This window comes from Meles meles, chromosome 7, assembly GCF_922984935.1.
Source record: "Meles meles chromosome 7, mMelMel3.1 paternal haplotype, whole genome shotgun sequence".
In the NCBI taxonomy this organism is placed as follows: Eukaryota; Metazoa; Chordata; class Mammalia; order Carnivora; family Mustelidae; genus Meles; species Meles meles.
In genome coordinates this window covers 69632216-69655238 of record NC_060072.1, presented here as the reverse complement: position 1 = coordinate 69655238, position 23023 = coordinate 69632216, and the positions used below count along the sequence as shown (strand labels likewise).

General features: G+C 37.5%; 1 protein-coding gene across 3 annotated transcripts in view; it reads right to left on the bottom strand.

The window, feature by feature from the left end:
• LMNTD1 (lamin tail domain containing 1) overlaps positions 1-23023 on the bottom strand; it is a 451801-nt gene that overhangs the window by 39863 nt on the left and 388915 nt on the right. The window contains exon 1 of one of the 3 annotated variants that reach the window (XM_046012616.1): positions 9296-9378. The exons of the other annotated variants lie outside the window; for them this stretch is intronic. The gene's annotated coding sequence lies outside the window, so the exon portion shown is untranslated. Of the gene's footprint in view, positions 1-9295; positions 9379-23023 lie in introns of those variants that run through there. 3 annotated transcript variants of the gene reach the window in all.

The window sequence follows — 23023 nt, the reverse complement described above, 5'->3', positions numbered from 1 at the left end:
CTAAAGATCGCTGTGTCATTAGGAGACTGTCTTGGGTATCTTTTCTTCTGTGTACAAAAATTAGTACAATAAGTAAAGTGAGAAACTAAAAATGAATAGACATGAACATAAGAATCATGAACTATGATTATTACCTAGAGTTCTGCTTTTCAAAGTATTATGTATCTACATAAGCATAAGGACATCGTATAGTTGTAGTTTTAACAATCTAAATAAGATGCATGAATGTTAAGAAATGCTTTTATTTACTCTTTTAACTCAGGGTGCCTGGGAGTCTCAGCTGATTAAGTATCTGCCTTCAGCTCATGTCATGATCTTGGGGTCTTGGGATTGAGTTCCACACTGAAGCCCACTCAGGGGTAGTCTGCCTCTCCTTCTGTGCTCCCTCTCCCTCTGTTTTCTCTTGTACTCTCTTTCAAGGAAATTAAAAAAATCCTTATTTAAAAAATAAAAATAAAAAATAAATATCGGTCAATTGTTGCTGTAAATGATTTTGAAAAAGTGCAGAAGTAGAAAGAAGAAAACAAAAATCACCAAAATGCTACCAACCAAAAATTTTACCAAAAAAAATCACAAAATGCTACCAATCATTTCATTCATGTTTTTTTAAAATGCTTGTTAGTCACCATAGAGTACATCATTAGTTTTTGATGTAGTGTTCAATGATTCATTATTCACGTATGACACCCAGTGCTCATTATAACACATTGCCCTCCTTAATACCCATCACCCTATTACCTCCTCCCCCCAAACTCCTCCCCTCTGAAACCCTCAGATTGTTTCCTGAGGTCCATAGTCTCTCATGGTTCTTCTCCCCCTCTGACTCCCCCCACTTCAGTTTTCCCTTCCTTCCCCTAGTGCCTCCATGCTATTCCTTAAGTTCCTCATATGAGTGAAATCATATGATAATTGACTTATTTCACTTAGCATAATCTCCTCCGGTTCCATTCATGTCGATACAAATGGTGGGTATTCATCCCTTCTAATGACTGAGTATAACTTCATTGTATATATGAACCACATCTTCTTTATTCATTCATCCAGTGAAGGACATCTTGGCTTCTTCCACAGTTTGGCTATTTGGACATTGCTGCTATGAATGTTGGGGTGCAGGTGCCCCTTCTTTTCACTACATCTGTATGTTTGGGGTAAATGCTCAGTAGTGCAATTTCTGGGCCATAGGGTAGCTCTATTTTTAATTTCCTGGGGAAGCTTGATACTGTTTTCCAGAGTGGCTGTACCGGTTTGCATTCCCACCAACAGTGTAAGAAAGTTCCCCTTTTTCCATATCTCACTAACATTTGTTGTTTCCTGCCTTGTTAATTTTAGCAATTCTAACTGGTGTGAACTGGTATCTCATTGTGGTTTTGATTTGAATTTCCCTGATGAAAAGTGACACAGAACATTTTCTCATGTGTCTGTTGGCCATTTGGATGTCTTCTTTGGACAAGAATCTGTTCATACCTTCTGTCCATTTTTTAACTGGATTATTTGTTTTTTGGGTATTGAGTTTGACAAGTTCTTTATAGATCTTGGATACCAACCCTTTATCTGTAATGTCATTTGTGAATATCTCCTCCCACTTCGTGGGTTGCCCCTTTGTTTTGTTGACTATTTCCTTTGCTGTGGCAGAAGCTTTTTATCTTGATGAAGTACCAAAAGTTCATTTTTGCTTTTGTTTCCCTTGCTTTTGGAAACGTGTCATGAAAGAAGTTGCTGTGGCAGAGGTCAAAGAAGTTACTGCCTATGTTCTCCTCTAGGATTTTGATGGATTCCTGTCTCACATTGAGGTCTTTCATCCATTTTGCATTTATCTTTGTGTATGGTGTAAGTGGATGGTCCATTATCATTTCTCTGCCTGTGACTGTTCAATTTTCCCAGCACCCATTATTGAAAAGACTTTTTTTTCATTGGATATTCTTTCCTTCTTTGTCAAAGATTAGTTGACCATAGAGTCAAGCGTTGATTTCTGGGCTCTCTATTCCATCCCATTGTTCTGTGTCTGTTTTTGTGCCAGTACCATGCTGTCTTGATGATCACAGCTTTGTAATATAGCTTGAAGTCAAGCATTGTGATGCCCCCAACTTTGGTTTTCTTTTTCAACATTCCCCTGGCTATTTGGGGTCTTTTCTGGTTCCATACAAATTTTAGGATTGTTTGTTCCAGCTCTGTGAAAAATGTTGATGGTATTTTGATCGGGATTGCTTTGAAAGTGTAGATTTCTCTGGGAAGCATAGACATTTTAGCAATGTTTATTCTTCCAGTCCATGAGCATGGAATATTTTCCCATCTTTTTGTGTCTTCCTCAATTTCTTTCATAAAAAGTTCTAGAGTACTAAAAAAAAAAAAAGTTCTAGAGTACAGATCCTTTACCTTTTTGGTTAGATTTATTCCAGGATATCTTATGGGTTTTGGTCCTATTATAAATGAAATTGATGCCTTAATTTTTCTTTCTATAGTTACATTGTTAGTGTATAGAAAAGCAACTGCTTTCTGTGCATTGATTTTGTATCCTGTCACATTACTGAATTGCTGTATGAGTTCTAGTAATTTTGGAGTAGAGTCTTTTGGTTTTCCGCATAAAGTATCTTATGAAATTGAGGTATATTCCCTTTATCCCTATACTCTAAAGAGTTTTAATCAATAAAGGATGCAGTATTTTGTCAAATGCTTTTTCTGCATCAATTGAGAGGATCAGATGGTTCTTGTCTTTTTTTTTTAATGTGCTCTATCATGTTGATTGATTTATGAACGTTGAACCACCCTTGTATCCCAGAAACAAATCCCACCTAGTCGTGGTGGATAATCCTTTTAATGTACTGTTGGATTCTATCGGCTAGGATCTTATTATTTTGTACCCATCCCATCATCAGGGATATTCGTCTGTAATTCTCCTTTTTATGGTGTCTTTGCCTGGTTTTGGAATCACGGTAATGCTGGCCTCATAGAATGAGTTTGGAAGTTTTCCTTCTGTTTCTATCTTTTGAAAAAGCTTCAGAAAAATAGGTATTCTTTCTTTCTTAAATATTTGAGAGTTCCCCTGGGAAGCCTTCTGGCCCTGGACTCTTGTTTTTAGGGAGGGTTTTTGTTTTGTTTTGTTTTTTGGGTTTTTTTCCTGCTTCAATTTCATTATTCTTTATTGGCCTATTCAGATTGTCTATTTCTTCCTGTTTCAGTCTTGGTAGTTTATAAGTTTCCAGAAAGGAATCTATTTCTTCCAGGTTGCTTAATTTGTTGGCATATAGTTGCTGATAATAATTTCTAATAATTGTTTCTATTTCCTTGGTGTTAGTCATGATCTTTCCCCTTTCATTTATGATTTTATTAATTTGGATCATTTCTCTTCTCTTTTTAGTAAGTCTTTCCAGAAGTTTATCAATCTTATTAATTCAAAGAAGCAGCTTCGAGTTTCATTGATCTGCTCTACTGTTTTTCTGATTTGTATTTCATTGCTCTCTGCTCTAATCTTTATTATTTCTCTTCTCCTGCTTGGTTTAGGTTTTATTTGCTATTCTTTCTCCAAGTCCTTTAGGTGTAAGGTTAGCTTGTGCATTCTGGATTATTCTACCTTTTTGTTTTTAAAGGCAGTGTTTTTTTTTTTTTTTAAGATTTTATTTATTTGACAGAGACACAGCAAGAGAGGGAATACAAGCAGGGGAAGTGGGAGGAGAAGCAGGGTTCCCGCAGAGCAGGGAGCCTGATGTGGGACTCGATCCCAAGACCCTGGGATCATGACACAAGCTGAAGGCAGACTCTCAATGACCGAGTCACCCAGGTGCCCCGATTTTTCTACTTTTTTGAGTGAGGCTTGGATGGCTATGTATTTCTCCCTTAGGACTGCCTTTCCAGTATCCCGTAGGTATTGGATCAAGTGTTTTCATTCTAATTGGTTTCCACGAATTGTTTAAGTTCTTTTTTAATGTCCTGGTTGACCCAAACATTCTTCAGCAGGATGGTCTTTAACTTCCAAGTGTTTGAATTCCTTCCAATTTTTTTCTTATGATTGAGTTCCAGTTTCAAAGCACTGTGGTCTGAAAATACATGGGGAATAATTTCAGTCTTTTGGTATTGGTTGAGACCTGATTTGTGACACAATATATGGTCTATTCCAGAGAAAGTTCCATGTGCATTTGGGAAGAATGAGTATTCTGTTGTTTAGGGTGGAATGTTCTTTATGTATCTATGAGGTCCATCTGGTCCAATGTGTCATTCAGAGCTCTTGTTTCTTTGTTAATCTGCTTAGATGAATTTTTCCATTGCTGAGAGTGGAGTGTTAAGATATCCTACTATTGAAGTATTATTATCAATATGATTCTTATTTTGGTTAATAGTTGGCTTATGTATTTGGCTGTTCCCGTATTGGGGGAATAGATACTTACAATTGTTAGATCTTGTTGGACAGACCCTTTAATTGTGATCTACTGTCCCTCTACATCTTTTACTACAGTCTTTAGCTTAAAATCTAATTTTTCTGACATGAGAATTGCTATCCCAGCTTTATTTTGAGGTTTATTGGCATAAGGTGTTCTCTATCCCTTGACTTTCAACCGGAAGTATCTTTATATTCAAAATGAGTCTTTTGTAGACAGCATATGGATGGATCATGTATTTTATCTAATCTGCAACCCTGTGATATTCCTCCCTCCACGTGTAAGAAATCTCTTCCCCCAGCTGCTCTCAGGATAGCTTCATTGGGTCTAAGATTTGCAGGTTTTACTCCTTATATGCTGGGATGTTTTTCTGTTCTTATTGATCTCAGGAGGGGTCCTCACGGCTTCTTGGACACAAATGCTTGTTTCCTTCCCCAGATTAGGGAAGTTCTTAGCTACAATTTGTTCAAATATGCCTTCTAGTCCTTTCTCTGTCTCCATCCCCTCAGGGATCCCAATAATTCTGACACTGGAATGTTTCATGACATCATTGATCTCTTTAAGTCTGTTCTCATGTTCTTCTAGCTGTTTATCCCAGGCCTCCTCTGCTTCCTTCCTTTGTATCATCTTATCTTCTAGCTCACTAATTCATTCTTCTGCCTCATTACACTGGCTGTCAGGGTATACAATTTAGACTGCATCTCATTCATAGTATTTTAAAGTTTGGCTTGATTAGATCTCATTTCTGCCTTTAGAGATTCCATATTGTCACTAATTTTTTCTTAAGCCTAGATATTGACTTCATAATTGCTACTCTGAAGTCTATCTCTGACATCTTGCTTATACCCATAACCATTTGGTCTGTAGCAGAGGCCACAGTCTCTTTTTTCTTTGTTGGATTTTCCTCCTCTTACTAACTCTGTGGAGGGGTGGTTGAGGGAATACACAGAGTCCAAAGTATTAGCCACAACCTAAGCAAGATGCACCCATTTTTTTTAAGATTTTTTTTATTTACTTGACAGAGAGAGATCACAAGTAGGCAGAGAGGCAGGCAGAGAGAGAGAGAGGAGGAAGCAGGCTCCCTGCCGAGCAGAGAGCTCAATGCGGGACTCGATCCCAGGACCCTGATATCATGACCTGAGCTGAAGGCAGAGGCTTAACACACTGAGTCACCCAGGCGCCCCAAGATGCACCCATTTTATGCAGACCCTAGTGCTGTCTTCCTCTTGTTCTTCCACTCTGTCTTCTGGGGGAAGGGCCTGCCATGCTATTACTCAGGCAACCCTACTTGGCAGAGATGCCCTGCCCCCATCCAGGGGTTGGGCTCAGTGGAAACCATTTTTTTGTGCTTCTGTTCTCTGGTGGCTTTTTGCATCTCTTCTGAGAGCCAGAGCAAAGATAGTCACATCCAAAACTCTGTCCAGGAGACAAATCATAGTCTGCTCTTCACTGAACCCTCCAAGACACAGTCTCTGTTTCTGTAGGTGCTGCTAAAAAAGGCAGACTCCTGCAGTGGTGTGTGCCCACAGCAGATCTCCCAGAGGTCAACCCTAGGGCTGGGGCCTGTCTCTGCCTTTTGGGCTTCTAAAACTGTGAGTGGTCTAGGTTCATGTGTGTGCACCTGCAGTTCCTGGATCCTGTCTGGGGCCTGCTCTAAAGCCCTTTCCTGGGTGCTACTTCTCTGCAAATTTGTGCCTGGTTCCCATTGCAGGATGCTCTTGTGCTCCAGTGTTATACCACTTTCGAGGCACCAGCTTATGACAGCTCCTTCCCCCTTCTGTTTATCCTCTGATATCTGCCTGCAGATTCACGACTCCATCCTTCACACCTTGCAACCTGCAGAGATTATCTGGTTGTAGAGATCCAGATATATATTCTTACCTCTCAGGCTGATTTCTTGGGTGTTCAGAATGGTTTGGTAGATAGCTAAATTCAGGGGACCAGCTGAAATAGGGTCCCTTACTCCTCCACTCCATTCCAGCGTTTCTAACAATTTTTTTTTTACTCAAAATTGAGACTCTAGAAACCATTTATATACCACTTTTATTACTTATTATATATTTCCCTTTCCATTAACTAAAAAAATGGTTATAATTCCTGCTTAATATATTATTGTTTAGTAAATGTTTTCCTTTAATTCTTGCTAACTGATTTTCCTATATTTTTAAAATTTTAGTTAATGTCTACTTTCAAATATATTCTGAAAATTAATTACTTTGAATACAGCATACATGTGTATAAGTCTGTACATGTGTGCACGTGTGTGTGTGTGTGTGTGTGTGTGTGTGTGTATGTATGTTGAGGGGAATATATAAAAGGGAGAAAATAGACTTAATTTCCAGGCATTATTTTTATAATTAGATCTTACTATGAACACAGGTTTTTCTTTCTTTCTTTTTTAAAAACATAAAAACATCTGTTAAATAGTGTGCATTTAAACAAAGCCTCTAAACTACAACACAATTATTTTACAAGTAACATAATATTCCCATGGCTTGGCTCATGAAAAGATTTATGACAACTCCATTTTATGAGTCACATTGAGACTTAGCTCCCTTAAAGCAATCTATGTGTATGTGTATGTATGTGTGTGCTTAACACTTGAATTGTGAACAAAGTCCTGGGGACCAAAATCCTCTAGCTTTTTGAAAAACTGCATAAATGGCCAGTTCATGCACCCATTATTGTGGGCCACTTACTTATCCTCTGTAAGTCAAGAGCTAAGAATTTTGCCTCCATGGCTTATTTCTATTTTGGTTCTTTATTTTACAGAGTTACTGTAAAGATATTTTAGCAAGTCTTCTGGCTTGTTGTTTGTTTTTGTTTTCCAAATGTTTCTATAAGGGAACAAGGGCCTGAAGTTTCCGAATCTGCCATAGTGATGTCAGTCTTAATCTCTTTGTTTACTAAGAGGTATTCATAATAATTTTATTCTACAGTTTGTAAATTCCTTCATCAAAAGTATTATATCTGGAGAGAGCTTTGTACTCAAAACCAGAGTTCTCTAAATGTACTCAGAGGGCAGAGACATCTCAGGCATTTTTTAAAAAAAATATAAATAAATGACATTGGCTTGAAAATTGTACTACTAGGCCAGTACATATAAAGCTTGAGCATTAGCCATTCTGCTGACACCCCAAGCACTCATCTTTGTCAGACAACCTCTAACCAATGAAAATATACTCTTGAGTAGGATGTGGTAGTTTGTGGAAAGGAGACTAAGAGGTAGATTGTCAAGTTACAATATTTCATTTCTGTCTAACATGAGACAGGATCATATGACATGATTTCTGCCTGACACTAACATAAGCAGAATGTACTTTTCTTTTCAAAGTTCCTTACATCTGGGTTTCATTACAAACTGGCTATATCTTTTCAGCATGTTCATTTTTTAAAAGCTCCAGAGTTTTTTTCTTCCTCCAGTAAAATAATACCATTTCTAAATAATTTAATTCCACAGAAGATTCCTAATAAGCCTTTGCAAATGTTGTGATTAAAGAAATCTGGCTTAGGGCCACAAAATGTTCTTATATTTGTGGCTGAATAAGAATTTTTAAAAAGATTTTATTTATTTATTTGACAGAGGGAAAGAGAGATCACAAGTAGGCAGAGAGGCAGGCAGAGAGAGAGGGGGGGAAGCAGACTCCCTGCTGAGCAGAGAGCCTGATGCGGGGCTCGATTCCAGGACCCTGAGATCATGACCTGAGCTGAAGGCAGAGGCTTAACCCACTGAGCCATGCAGGCGCCCCTGAAAAAGAAATTTCTAATGGTTGTACACACCTCTGAAAGAGGTGAGACATTTCACAAGAGACACATGTGATATAGCCTATTGTCTAAACTCTGCACTCACTTTCCTATTAGAGTCCTTTTGGAAGATGAGAGATTTAGCCTAGTGCTTAGTTAGCTTGCTCTCTGTCATACGGAATTTTTTAAGTTCCTTCTTGCATTTTGTTTCCTCTGTAATTGATTAGTACTACACCAGCGGTAGTTATAAAATTTCAATTCCCACATTTCAGTGTTATTTTGGGAGATGCTACATTGGTAATTCTGACAAAAATCACTTCTCAGATGACCTCTAAGAACAAATATTTAAAAAAATGAACTTATCAGGGGCGCCTGGGTGGCTCAGTGGGTTAAAGCCTCTGCCTTCGGCTCAGGTCATGATCTCAGGGTCCTGGGATCGAGCCCCGCATCGGGCTCTCTGCTCAGCGGGAAGCCTGCTTACTCCTCTCTCTCTGCCTGCCTCTCTGCCTGCTTGTGATTTCTGCCTGTCAAATCAATAAAATATTTAAAAAAAAATGAACTTATCAGTAAATATAGGACATGTAGGTGCAAAATAACATTAGCTTTAAATTGGGTATATTCAATACGAAAGGTCATTTAAAAAAAAAAACGTTGGAAAACCCATGCTAATGTTTTTATTGCTAAAATGATTCATACTAGGAGTAAAAATAGGACTTGTAGTTTTTTTTGTTTGTTTATATTTTTTTGTTTTTGTTTTTCTTTTTGGGGGTAGTGAGGGAGTTGTAGTTTTTATTCAACGTCTTTACAGGCATTTCCAAAAGCCACAATTCTCTAGCAATTCTTCGTCCCAAAGGTTAGTAAAGGAGTTCTAAAGAAACTGTCTGTCAATTGCCTTAACATGTTAGATATAATTTCTGAAATTTCCACCATGTCTTGTATGATAGAGATCTGTCCAGGTGAATTTTTGCATTACTCAAGGACTGAACTTTATAAAACTGTGATTGAGAAAATAGTTGTACATTATAGTTAATTAATTTTGGAAGATATTCTAAATCAATGGAATCAACTGGAATCAATTCTAGTTATAGCTACTTAAAATAAGATGTTTTGAAACAAGAGGTCAAGTACTCTATCATTTTCCTCTAAATCTCAGATCCTCCTCTCCTTTGTGCCATTCTTACTGTGTTTGATTCTTCATTTTATCTTCCTGCTCATGAAGTTCACTCTGCAGGGCCACCGAAGTTTTCTGACTGGCTTGCATGCCTTTCATCTGGGCTAGGAGAAAATTCTCTTTTCTTTCCTGGGGAAACAAATCATGATACTAGTAATAAATATAGTTAAAGTTCAAGGTAGATTTTTTTTTTTTTCAAGTGACCTCAGCTGTTAATCTAACTACCTCAAACCATCTGCCTGATCTAATAATTTTTTTCCCAAGCTGGTGCCAGAACCAGGTTTCTAAAGTAAGTATGTAAGCACTGACATAGCCAATACTAGTACTGGTTAATCATATTATGCAAATCAAGGTGAAGGTGTGTGGCCTTCACTGGAAGCAGCTCAAGAAACAAGGTGGCAACCCAGCACAGATACCTTTATGACTATATCCTTCACATCTGGCCAACACTGCCTGTTAGAACACTGTGAGGTAATGTCTCCATGGTTACAAAGTTCCAGTCTCTGAGTAATTATGTTGACACTGCACCTGCTTTGTAGTTTGCAGACATTAAATATGGTAACTTGTTTTTAGGAGAGTCAGACAAATTTTGCCACCAAAATATTTAATAACCTATTTTGGATTTATGAGACTCAAGGCTAGTATGTAAAAAAAAAAAATTGGAGCTTTAGTCACTGTTTTTTTTTTTTTTTGAATTTTTTTTCCCATTTTATTTATTTTTTCAGCGTAACAGTATTCATTCTTTTTGCACAACACCCAGTGCTCCATGCAAAACGTGCCCTCCCTATTACCCACCACCTGTTCCCCCAACCTCCCACCCCTGACCTGTCACTGTTTTTAATTGCTTTTTTTTTGTGTTTTTTTAAATTTATTTTTGTTTGGTTTTGACAAATGCTCTTTGAACACATGGAAATAGCCAAGCAGCAGGAACAGAAAACTTGTGTACTTTTCAGGCAGAAAGAAAGCTATTGGTAGAAGTAGTGAAATCAAAGCCAGGAGATTTACATTCTTCTAGTTATGCCAGCAGTATGATTTAGAAGAAATCAGTTCGTTCAGATTCTAACCTCAAATAAAAGATTCACACTTAATGTTTTATGGTAATGATGGTATAAGAATAAAATTAACACTGTACACAGTTATAAGATATATTAGCAATATGATTACTGGATGAGTAAATTCATTCAATAAATATTTAAATGAACATCTATTCTGTACCAGGAACCAGACAGATACTATGAACACATAGTTCTTGCTTCAAGGAATAATGACAAAATATCTTCCAATATAGATTAGAAAATGGCTTCCATCATGGAATGATGAGCTTTATTTAATACAAAGGACAATGAACAAAGTAACTGTTTTAATAAGTCAAGAGAAAACGATTTCTTGGGGACCCTGTGAAATAGTGGCTTAGGAAGATCCTAAACTCACCTTGTCACACAGATACTCTTAGATAACAACCACATCAATATAAGTAACCCAGAAAATTATCTGAAGACTGGCATAATAGACTCACTACAGTTAACTGTAGAAAGGAGGCCACATGAGAAAATGGTGAAAGGATGGAGCCCCAGTTGGGAAAAAACCCAACTTGAGAGACTAACCACAAAGACTGGAGGGACACCACAAACAGAGAAAAGGGAGAGGAACAGGTCCCACACCAGGCATCCAAGACATGCAGGACCTACTCTGGGAAGATGAGACCCCATAACATTTGGTTTTGAAAATCAGAGAGCTCAACTTTGTGAGGTTTTTTTTTTTAAGATTTGATTTATTTATTTGACAGAGATCACAAGTAGGCAGAGAGGCAGGCAGAGAGAGAGGAAGGGAAGCGGGCTCCCTGCTGAGCAGAGAGCCCAATGCGGGGTTCGATCCCAGGACCCTGGGATCATGACCTGAGTCAAAGACAGAGGCTTTAACCCAGTGAGCCACCCAGGCACCCCAACTTTGTGAGTTTTTACAGTCATTGGAGTTTAACACTGGGAACTTTTAAAAATCAGGGGTATCAGCCCCAGGAGGGTCAGAGGGTGAGAGAAAATAGTCTCTACCCTTAAAGAGACAGCACACACATACCCCTGCCAAGATACAGCATATAAGTAGCAGTTTGAAAAGCAACTGGAGATTTATTTACTAATCTCAAAATGTGTGCTAGAGGGGCAGAAATCTTTAAGAAATTTCTCAAAGAACAAAAGAGCTGGTGGGCACCATTCCCCCATTTATACCCAGCCTAGATACACAGACATATGTGGGAATCAACATGAACACTTGCTACTTAGCCCAGGTTTCATACTGCAAGCAGATGGGCACTTACCTTGCTAACACATGTGTGCTCTACCTCCACATTCTCCTGCACACCGTCCCGTTCAACCTGCCTCAATCCTTCCAAAGCTACACCTGATGCATTTTATTCTGCAAGCAGCCCTGACAGTGGCTAGCACCACTCCAAAGTGATTCTTGCTCTGGTGAGAAGGGAAGATAATTACACACACCAGTTCCACCGAAGCCCCAGAAATGTGCTGGAGGGGAAATGTGATGTGACTGCTGGCTCAGCCCACCAACAAAAACTTCACAGGGGGCAGCACAAAGAGAGGGCTCTGTAATTGGGGGCTGGGAGTGGTCACTGCAACCCAAAAAGACAGATATCTGGCCTGATAGCTGGTCTCATTCTCAAAAAAAAAAAAAAAAAAAAAAAAAAGAAAGAAAGAAAGAAAAAAGAAAAGCCACTCAGGAGACAATAATGCAGGGACAGTGTTCTGCAGTCTGCAGGTAGGTGTGGCCACAATTCATAGTTCTGGCAAACAGGATGATGGCAAGCCTCTGGTCTGACCCAACTACAAGCCCAAACTCACCCCAGACTGGCCCTATAATAGTACAGATGCCGAACCCTGCTCACCAGAAAGATGGCTTTGCAGCTGACTGGACTGAAGGCAAATGTGGCTCAACCACAGTGGAAGTGTGCATGCAACAAACATAGGAGACATCTCTGAAGTGCCATGTTCTGGTGAACAAGGAACATTGCACTATGGGGCACAACAGGACCTCTTCTTCATAAGTTTACTACTTTTAAGAGCTGGAGATGTAGTTGGCTTTCTTAATACATAAAATCAAACACAGAGAATTAGACAAAATGAGACAGAGGAATATATCCCAAAGGAAAGATCAGGACAAAATCACAACAAAATGATTTGAAGATGAGCAAGATGCTTCTTAAAGAATTCAAAGTACTAGTCATAAAGACACTAATTGGATGTGAGAAAAGACTGGAGGGTCTCAGTGAGACCTTAAACAAAGAGAAAATATTAAAAAAAGAACCAACCGGGGCGCCTGGGTGGCTCAGTGGTTTAAGCCGCTGCCTTCGGCTCGGGTCATGATCTCAGGGTCCTGGGATCGAGTCCCGCATCGAGCTCTCTGCTCCGCAGGGAGCCTGCTTCCCTCTCACTCTCTCTGCCTGCCTCTCTGCCTACTTGTGATCTCTGTCATAAATAAATAAAATCTTTAAAAAAAAAAAAAAAAAAAAAAAAAAAAACCAACCAATGATGTAGAATTCAACTGCTAAAATTAAAAGTACAATGAAGGGAATCAATAGTAGAGCAGAAAAAGCAGAAAAATCAATCAGTGAGCTGGAAGACAGAATAATAGAAAGCAAAGAAACTGAGCAACAAAAAGAAAAAAGTGCAATAAAAAATGAGAATACGTCAAGGAAACTCAGTGACATCACCAAAGATAGTAAAATTCACATAATAAGGATTCCAGAAATAGAAAATAGAGAAAGAGGGGCCAGAAAATTAATTTGAAGAAATGAGAGCTGAAAACCTCCCTAATCTGGGAAAGGAAATAGACATCCAGATCTAGAGGCACAGAAAACCCAGGGATGTCCATAACTGAGACACATAATATTCACAATGGCAAAAAATAATGGCAAAGAGAGACTCTTAAAGGCAACAACAAAAAAAGAAAACAGTTGCACACAAGGGAAACCCAATAAAGTTATCTGCTGATTTTTTTCAGCAGATTTTTTGTAAGTCAGAGGTTTGGCATGATATATTCAAAGTGCTAAAGGAAAAAACCTGAAACCAAAAACACTCTATCCAGCAATGCTATCATTCAGAATAGAAGGAGAGACAAAAGTTTCTCAGACAAACAAAACTGGAAGGAGTTCATCACCACTAAATCAGCCATATAAGGAATGTTAAAGGGAATTCTTTGAGTGGAAAGAAATATCCAAGTGGAAAGAATAAGAAAATTATAAAAGGAAGAAATTTCACAGGTACATGTTAACAATAATACAAATAGTAGATTAGTTACTCATAAAACAAGTATAGTTAAACCACAGAAACAGTACAGTCAATCTATAAAAATCAGTCAAGGACTAACCAAAATAAAAGATGTGAAGTATGACATCATATATACAAAATGTGGGAGGAGAGAGTAAAAATGTAGTGCTTTTAGAATGGGTTCAAACTTAAGCAACCATCATCCTAATAGAGACTGCTATATGCATAAGATATTATATACCAACCTAATGATAATCACAAATAGAAAACTGTAAAAGATATGCAAAGAAGAAAAGAAACAAATCCAAGTATATCACTAAAGAAAGCAATCAAACCAAAAGGGAAGAGAACAAGAAAATAAAGGAAGAGAGAAGAACTACAAAAACTACCATAAAACAAGCAACAAAATGGCAAAAACTACATACCTATCAGTAATCATGTTGAATGTAAATGAACTAATGCTCACATCAAGACATAGGATGACAGAATAGATAAACACAAAGTATTCAATTTTAGATTATCATGATGTGAATCTTGAATCTATTAAACATTTTTCCTTTGAAAAAAAAAAAAAAAACAAGCCCTATCTATATGTTGCCTATACACGACTCACTTCTAACGTAAAGATGCATGCAAATTGAAAGTGCAGGGATGAAAAAACAATTATCAGGGGTGCCTGCGTCGCTCAGTGGGTTAAAGCCTCTGCCTTCAGCTCAGGTCATGATCCCAGGGTCCTGGGATGGAGCCCTGCATCAGGCTCTCTGCTCAGCGGGGAGCCTGCTTCCTCCTCTCTCTCTGCCTGCCTCTCTGCCTACTTGTGATCTCTGTCTGTCAAATAAATAAATAAAATCTTTAAAAAAATTATCATCTGAATAGAAATGAAAACAAAACAAAAAATAAACAAATAAAAACAAACAAGTGAAAAGAAACTTGGGGGATATTCACAAAATAGACTTTAAAACAAAGACTGTAACAAGGGACAAAGAAGGATACTACCTAATGATAAAAGGAATAATTCAAAAAGAAAATATAAGAATTGTAAATATTTATGCACCCAACATGGAAGCATCCAGCTACATAAAGCACCTATTAACATATATAAAGGGAGTAATCTTTAGAAATACAATAATAGTAAAGGACTTTATTACCCCACTTACATCAATGGCTAGATCATCTAGATGGAAGAAGCAACAAGGAAAGAGTGGCTTTAAATGACACATGGGACCAAATGGATCTAACAGATATATTCAGAACATTTCATCCAAACACAGCATAACACACAGCTTTTTTTCAAGTGCACATGGAACATTCTCTAGAACATACTGCATGTTGGGCCACGAAACAAATCTTAAAAAATTCAAAAAGATTGATATTGCATCGTGCATCTTTTCTGATCATAATGATACGAAACTAGAAATCGAACACATACACACACACACACACACACACACACACTCACATACCTGGAAGAACACAAATACATGGAGGGTAAACAACATGGTGTCCTAGACAATGAATGGGTCAACCAAGAAATCAAAGATGAAATAAAAAAATATATGGAGACAAATGAAAATGAAATCTTTGGGATGCAGTAAAAGCTATTCTAAGAGGGACAATTCAGCAATATAGGCCTATCAGAAAACAAGAAAAATCTCAAATAAACAATCTCACCTTACACCTAAAAGAGATACAAAAGGACAACCAAACCCAAAGTCAATAGAAGGAAAAAACTAATAAAGATAAGAGTAGAAATAAGTGAAATAGAGACTAAGAAAGCAAAAGAACAGATAAATAAAACCGGGAACAGGTTCTTTTAAAAGAGCAATAAAATAGAAAAATCTTTAGCTAGATTCATCAAAAAAGGAAAAAGGGAGTACTCAAAATAAGAAATGAAAGAAGAGAAATAAAATGGACATCACAGAAATTATAAAGGATTATTAAAGAATATTATGAAAAATTATATGCCAGCAATTTGGACTACTTAGAAGAAATGGATAAATTCCTAGAAACATACAGTTCCCAAAATTGAAGCAGGAAGAAATAGAAAATCTGAACAGATGAATTATTTGTAATGAAATTAAATCAGGAACCAAAATCTCCCAACAAACAAAAGTGCATACCCAGATGGCTTCACAGGTGAATTTTACCAAACATTTAAAGAAAAGTTAATTACTATTCTTTTCAAACTATTCCAAAAAATAGAAGAGGAAGGAAACCTTTCAAATTCATTCTATGAGGCCAGCATTTCCCTGGTAACAAAACCAAATAAAAACACTACTGAAGAGAAAAAAACTACAGGCCAGTATCTGTGATTAAGATAGATGCAAAGATCCTCAACGTATTTAGCAAACTGAATCTATCAATACATTAAAGAAATTATTCACTATGAACAACTGGAATTTATTTCAGGAATTCAAGTGTTGTTCAATATTCACAAATCAATGTGATACATCACATTAAAAAAAGAAAGGATAAAAACCATATGATCATCTCAATAGATGCAGAAAAAAACATTTGGCAAAGTACAACATCCATTCATGACACAAACCAACTTATACAAGTCAACACCAAAAACCCACAAATAATCCAATTAAAAATGGTCAGAAGACATGAAGACATTTCTCCAAAGAAGACATACAGATGGCTTACAGACACATGAAAAGATGCTCAAAATCACCAATCATCAGAGAAATTCAAATCAAAACCACAATGAAATACCACCTTAAACTTGTCAGAATGGAAAAATCAAAAACGCAATCAACAACAAGTGTTCACAAGGATGTATAGAAGAAGGAACCCTGTGCACTGTTAGTGGGAATGCAAACTGGTGCAGAAACCGTGGAAAACAGGATGGAGGGTCCTCAAAAAATTAAAAGTAGAATTACCATTTCATTCAGTAATTCCACCTCTGGCTTTTTACTCCCCCAAAACAAAAGCAATAATTTAAAAAGATACATGCACCCTCTCTTCACTGTAGCATTATTTACAATAACCAAGATATGGAAGCAACCCAAGTTCCATCAACATATAAAATATAAGGGGATAAAGAAGACTGTAGTGCGTGCATGTGTGTGTGCATGTGTGTGTGTGTATACACACATATATAATGGAATACATATACTATATAATGGAATTATACAATAATGGAATAGACACACCCATATAATGGACTGTTACTCAGCCATAAAAAATAATGAAGTCTTACCATTTGTAAGAACAACATGAGTGGATCTAGAGGATGTAGTGCTAAGTGAAGTAAGTCAGAGAAAGGCAAATACCATATGCTTTCACTCATATGTGGAATTTAAGAAATGAAACAAAGAAAGAAAAAAGAGAAACAAACAAACAAATAAAAAAACCCAGATTCTTAACTATGGAGAACAAACTGGTGGTTGTCAGAGGGCAGGTGGGTTGGGTAATGGGTAAAACAGGTGAAGGGGATTAAGAGTACACTTGTGAGAACTGAGTAATGCATAGAATTGTTGAATCACTATATTATACACTAAGTGTAAACTAATATAACACTGCATATTAATTATACTTCAATTTTAAAAATGAGTAAAAAAAGGGCAAGAAGTATACTACATAATAAAAGAAGTAAGCTAGAGGAAGGAAAACATTTGGCTATATTCTCCCTATTTTAAAAAGGAAGCAAAAATCCTTTTAGGATTGTGGGCCAATTATGTAAACATAGCACAGAGATTTACAAATTTATAATTATGCTTAGAAAATAAGTAAAAATGGATTTATTATTTCTTGCCGCTATTCCAATTTCCTTACCTATCTGGATGGTATCCTAGCTGTTGGAATTTTCTGTACTTGAAATATGTATATCCATGAAGTCATTATGACCTCATTTGTTTTATCAGCTTATTCACATTTCCAACATAGTATGGAAAAGCAAAATTCCATCAACTCAGAAAAACTTTGAAAAGCTTTAAATTTGTCAATGTTCTAACAGTCATCACCCATGTAGGATTTTTCCTTGTTACTTTTCCTAAAATTATAGCATATATGCAATTAAAATCGATTTCCTTTTTTTCAGCTACTCAGACTAAGTCAGTGGTTCTCAGTAGGGGATGGATTGAATCATTGAAGGCATTTCGTAAATGTGAAGGGACAGTCACAGTAGTCACGACGATTTGGTGGGGGTGTTCCTGGCATTTAGCAAACAGGAACAAGAAATGCTAGGCTATCTGAAAAGTGGCAAATAATTTTCCCACATACTACATAATTCTCCAGACATTCATCATTGAAAAATAGTTTATAATTATCTGAGCATAATGCCCAATTCCATATTACATATAAATAGAAAATATTTTGCACACTTTAAATATATACCAAAATTTCCAGGAAGTAACTACTTATTGTTCACCCTGAGGGAAGGGGTGTTTGTTGGTTTGTACAGGACTTTTCTGAGAGCTGTTTGTCAGTTTGGAAAAATGACATTATCAATGGTAATACCATTTGGTGTATTCATGTGATTTATATAAGTTACCTGACAATAGGTAAGAGCAGCAACAACAACAACAAAATCAACCTGATATTTAATAATACTAGGGAATAATTATTAAATATTTAAGCTGTGTTTGATATTATGATTGTATTCTTTAAGGAGATTCCTTATTGTTTAGACATACATACTGAAGCATCTTTAGATAAAATTAGATGATGTGTAGATTTGCTTCAAAATAATACAGAGTATAGGGAATGGATGGAGACGTAGATGAAAAAGACAGGTCATGACTGTAACTGTTGAAGGTGGGTAATGGGTACTTGGAGGTGTTTTGGTACATTATGTCTATTTCTTCTTTAAATCATTGGGTTTTTCCATAGTAAAAAGGCTAGAGAGAAATTTCGTTTTGGCATCAGTAGACTTTAAACATCAATAGTATCATCTTTATGGCTGTCTCTAGCTTGGAAGGATAGGGTCAAGCAAGAGCTGAAACAGAAAAACAAACACCTGCTGTTCATGAGGTACAATAGTCTTTTTTTAAAATTTGAATTCAATTAGCCAACATATAGTAGTACATCATTAGTTTTTGATGTAGCGTTCAATGATTCATTAATTACATATAACACCCAGTGCTCATCATATCACATTCCCTCCTTAATGCCCTCCACCAAGTTACCCTATACCCCACCCATCTCCCCTTCTGCAACCCTCAGTTTGTTTCCCAGAGTAAAGAGTCTGTCATGGTTTGTCTCTCTCTGATTTCTTCCCATTCAGCTTTCCCTCCCTTCCCCTATGATCCTCTTCACTATTTCTTATGTTCCACATGTGAGTGAAATCATATAATTGTCCTTCTCTGATTGACTTATTTCACTTAGCGTAATCTCCTCCAATTTCATCCAGGCTGATATAAATGGTGGGTATTCATCCCTTCTAATGACCGAGTATAATTTCTGATATGAACCACATCTTCTTTATTCATTCATGCAGTGAAGGACATCTTGGCTTCTTCCACAGTTTGGCTATTTGGACATTGCTTCTATGAATGTTGGGGTGCAGGTGCCCCTTCTTTTCACTACATCTCTATGTTTGGGGTAAATACTCAGTAGTGCAATTGCTGGGCCATAGGTTATCTCTATTTTTAATTTCTGGGGAAACTCCATACTGTTTTCCAGAGTGGCTGTACCGGTTTGCATTCCCACCAACAGTGTAAGAAAGTTCCCCTTTCTCCATACCTCGCCAGCATTTGTTGTTTCCTGCCTTGTTAATTTTAGCCATTCTAACTGGTGTGAGGTGATATCTCATTGTGGTTTTGATTTGAATTTCCCTGATGAAAAGTTACATGGAACATTTTCTCATGTGTCTGTTAGCCATTTGGGTGTCTTCTTTGGACAAGCATCTGTTCATACCTTCTGTCCATTTTTTAACTGGATTATTTGCTTTTTGGGTGTTGAGTTTGACAAGTTCTTTATAGATCTTGGATACCAGCCCTTTATTTGCAATGTCACTTGCAAATATCTCCTCCCTGGGATTGTGACCTGAGCTGAAGGAGACACTTAATGACTGAGTCACCCAGGTGCCCCTCTCCTTGCACTCTCCTGGATAAAAAATTCTTGGCTGCATGTTCTTCCCATTAATATCCTGAATATATCATGCCAACCCTTTTTGGCCTTCCAGGTTTTTATTAAATCTCATGTTCCTCCCTCTGTACATAAGGAATCCCCTATTTTGAGCTGCTCTCAGGATAGCCTCTTTTCCTCTAAAATGTTCAAGTTTCACTACTATATTGATGTATTGATCTATTTTTATTGATTTTGGGTCCGATGTTCTCTGCTTTTTGTACATGAATGCTTGTTACCTTCTCCAGAGGAGAGAAGTTCTCAGCTATGATTTGCTCAAATATACTTTCTTCCCTCCCTTCTTCTCCCCCTCAGGCACCCCAATAATTCTGGCATTTGTTCATTTCAAAGCAACATTAAATTCTTGAAGCCTTTCTTCATGGGTTCTGAGTTGTCTTTCTCTCTTTTCCTCTAGTTCCTTCCTTTCCATCAACCTGTCTTCTATATCATTTACATTCTCTTCTGCCTTTTTCACCCTAGGTATTAGAGCATCCAATTTAGATTGCATCTTAGTTATGACGTTTTTAAGGTTATCCTGATTAGATCTCGTTTTTGCACTTAGAGATCCTTTACTATCTTTTATGCCTTTTCCAAGTCCATAATATTCCTATCCTGAATTCCATCTCAGACATCTTACTTACAGCCATATCAATTAGCTCGTGACAGAGAAAATTACCTCTGGTTTCTTTTGTGGTAAATTCCTCCTTCTAGTCATTTTGCCCAGAGAAGAATAGGTAAGCAAGTGAGCAGAGCCCAAAATAACAACCTTGACCCAAGCATAATACCCCCTAAACAAATCTGAAGTGGTTGGAAATCAAAACAGAAAAGCAAACAAAAAGCAAAACAGAACAAATAAGAAAAAGAGAAAAAAAAACAAAGTTGGGGGACAGGGTGATCCACTTGTTCCTAAGTGAATTCTGGTCTCTGTGTTAGAAGACACTACCTTCCAAAATCACAAAGAAAGTGAAACTTATGCATATACAAAAATAAAATTGAATAGAGTGAAAAAGGACTAAAATGAAGCATGTATCTATTAAGTGTAGATATAAAAAATAAAAGTTAAAAAGCGACTTAAAAACATAAGTTCATAAAATAAGAAATTAATTGAAATGGGAAATAGGTAAAAAAAAAAGAAATGGAAAATTTTTAGACTGAAAGATAACGAAATCATGAAAAAACCCTCAATCTCAATATACTATTTTCCTGCTGGTGCTGGAGTTTTGTGGCCTTGTAACCTACTAACCTGTTTGTAACCTAGTTTGCACCTGTTCTTCCAGATTGTCTTCTGGGGAGGGGCATGCTGTGCTGTTTCTCAAGGTGTCTTTGCCTGGGCAAAGTTTCACTGCCCCTTGCCACAGGGCTGGGTTCAGTGTAAGCTGGTCCTCTGTGTGGCTTTTGTTCCCTGAAGGCTTTCTGTGCCTCTTTAGAGGATCAGAATAAAAAATGGCTATGCCCTGATCTCTGGCCCAGAGCCAAAAGATCGAGGTTTTCCTTCTTCAGTAAACCTTATGGGACAAAGAGTGTTCACCATTTTGTATGCCAAATTCCACAGACTCTTGCAGTATGTGCCCACATATAATCCTCCCCGGGGGAGTCCATGGAAACTGCATGCATCACTGCCCTTTGTATGCCTTAGGACTAGAACGGTTGTGTGTATACCCTGCTCAGTGGAGGTCTGTGGAGCTATGCTCCTGGGCCACAGCTGGGTGTCACCCTATTGTCCTTTCTGGGGCCACTGTCACCCTGAGAGCTATTACCTGGTCATGGATTTTTGCCATTTTGCCCTGACTGGGGAATGGTAAACAATCCATGCATTCCAGTCCTTTTCAGGGTGCTCTGGCAGAAAGTAGTCACCCAACTGGCCAGGCTCAGGAATTATGGCAACCAGAGCAGAGAGTCCCCTATTGGTTTGCTGACCCTAACCACTTTCCACAGTCCACTATTTGGGCATTCTGCTGGTTCAGGTACCCTCCTCCTCCACCATTCATTCTGTGTCTCCTTGGACCCTGAGACCCCAAGAATTCTGCTTTTTTCATCCCCTGAACCCTTTTCAGAAATGAATGTTTCTTACTGGAGCATATTTCTAAGGGTTCCAATTTTGCACTCCAGGGTTATATCACTTTCTGGTAGCTGGCTCATGAAGGCTTTCTCCCCTCTTCATTTATCTTTCAGTATTTCCCCACAGATTCACATCTCTGCACCGTCTACCTTGCAAAAAGCAGTCACTCTTCTACTTGCAGAGTTCCAGATATATTTTTTTATACCTCAGGCTGAATTTGCATTCAGAATGCTTTGATAGATATCCAGCTAAATTCAAGAGGCCAGATGAAACGAGGCCCCCTACTCTGCTGCCATCTTGCTTCTCCCCCCTGAGGTACAATACTCTTTACACAGGTTCTTTCACCACAACTCTGGAAGATAGGAATTTCCCCATGTTCTCAAATAAGGAAGTGGAAGTTCAGAGAGATGAATACCTCTTCCAAGGTTATACCGCCAATAAATGGGAAAGCCAGAATACGGTCTCACATTTATTACAAAGACTCCTTCACTGTACTCCCTGTTTCTCTACTGCAGTTCCTGTCCAAAATCATCCTAACCCGTTCCATGGTAACTGCCTGACCTTTTATCTACTCCTGAACAAGATTTGCCCTGATTTTTCTCTCTGCTTTGGTCCCAAATGAGTCTCTCCCTTGGCTTCCAGAACCTGTGTCAATTCTCTCTTTGGTCTTACTTTCTGTTGGGAAAACACCACAATTTTGCATGAGAAATTGAAGTACTCCCCATGAGATAGAAATAGGGTAAAATAGGATGATGAAAACTGGGTTTTATTTTCTGAGCTTTCACCTTGATTAAGAAAAAAATAAAAGTGGCAAAATAAAGTGGCAAAATACAGTAATTAAAAAAACAGAAAAACATTACATTCACAAAGTTTTTTAAAAGTTGAAAATCACAAAAAATTGGCTTTATGTATTCTAGTCCTCTGTCTCCACATATGGAGAACATTTGCACAGTGGGAGATTTTATTAAATTGGTAATATAAATAAAACATCTTATGTGCATGCAGACTGTATATATAAAGAGAATTTTCATCCTTTCTCAGGCCGTGGGTGGGAATTCCCATATTGAGTAACAGGCAGCTAAGAATTACAATTTAAAACATGACATGTTTCACTAGCTAAGAGTCAAAGAGTTTGTATATATAGGGATACAGTTTCACATTTGCACCTATATAAATATAGTATAGATTCCTATTGTAAAGCATCCTCATAGTCTCAAAATGTAGTAGGTTGGTTCATTTCCTCCACAAGATCCAAATAAAAGTAATGCAGCTGCAACCATATGCTATTATTTTACCTTGAATTCAGAGTCACATTAAGGTCCTCTTAGAGGTG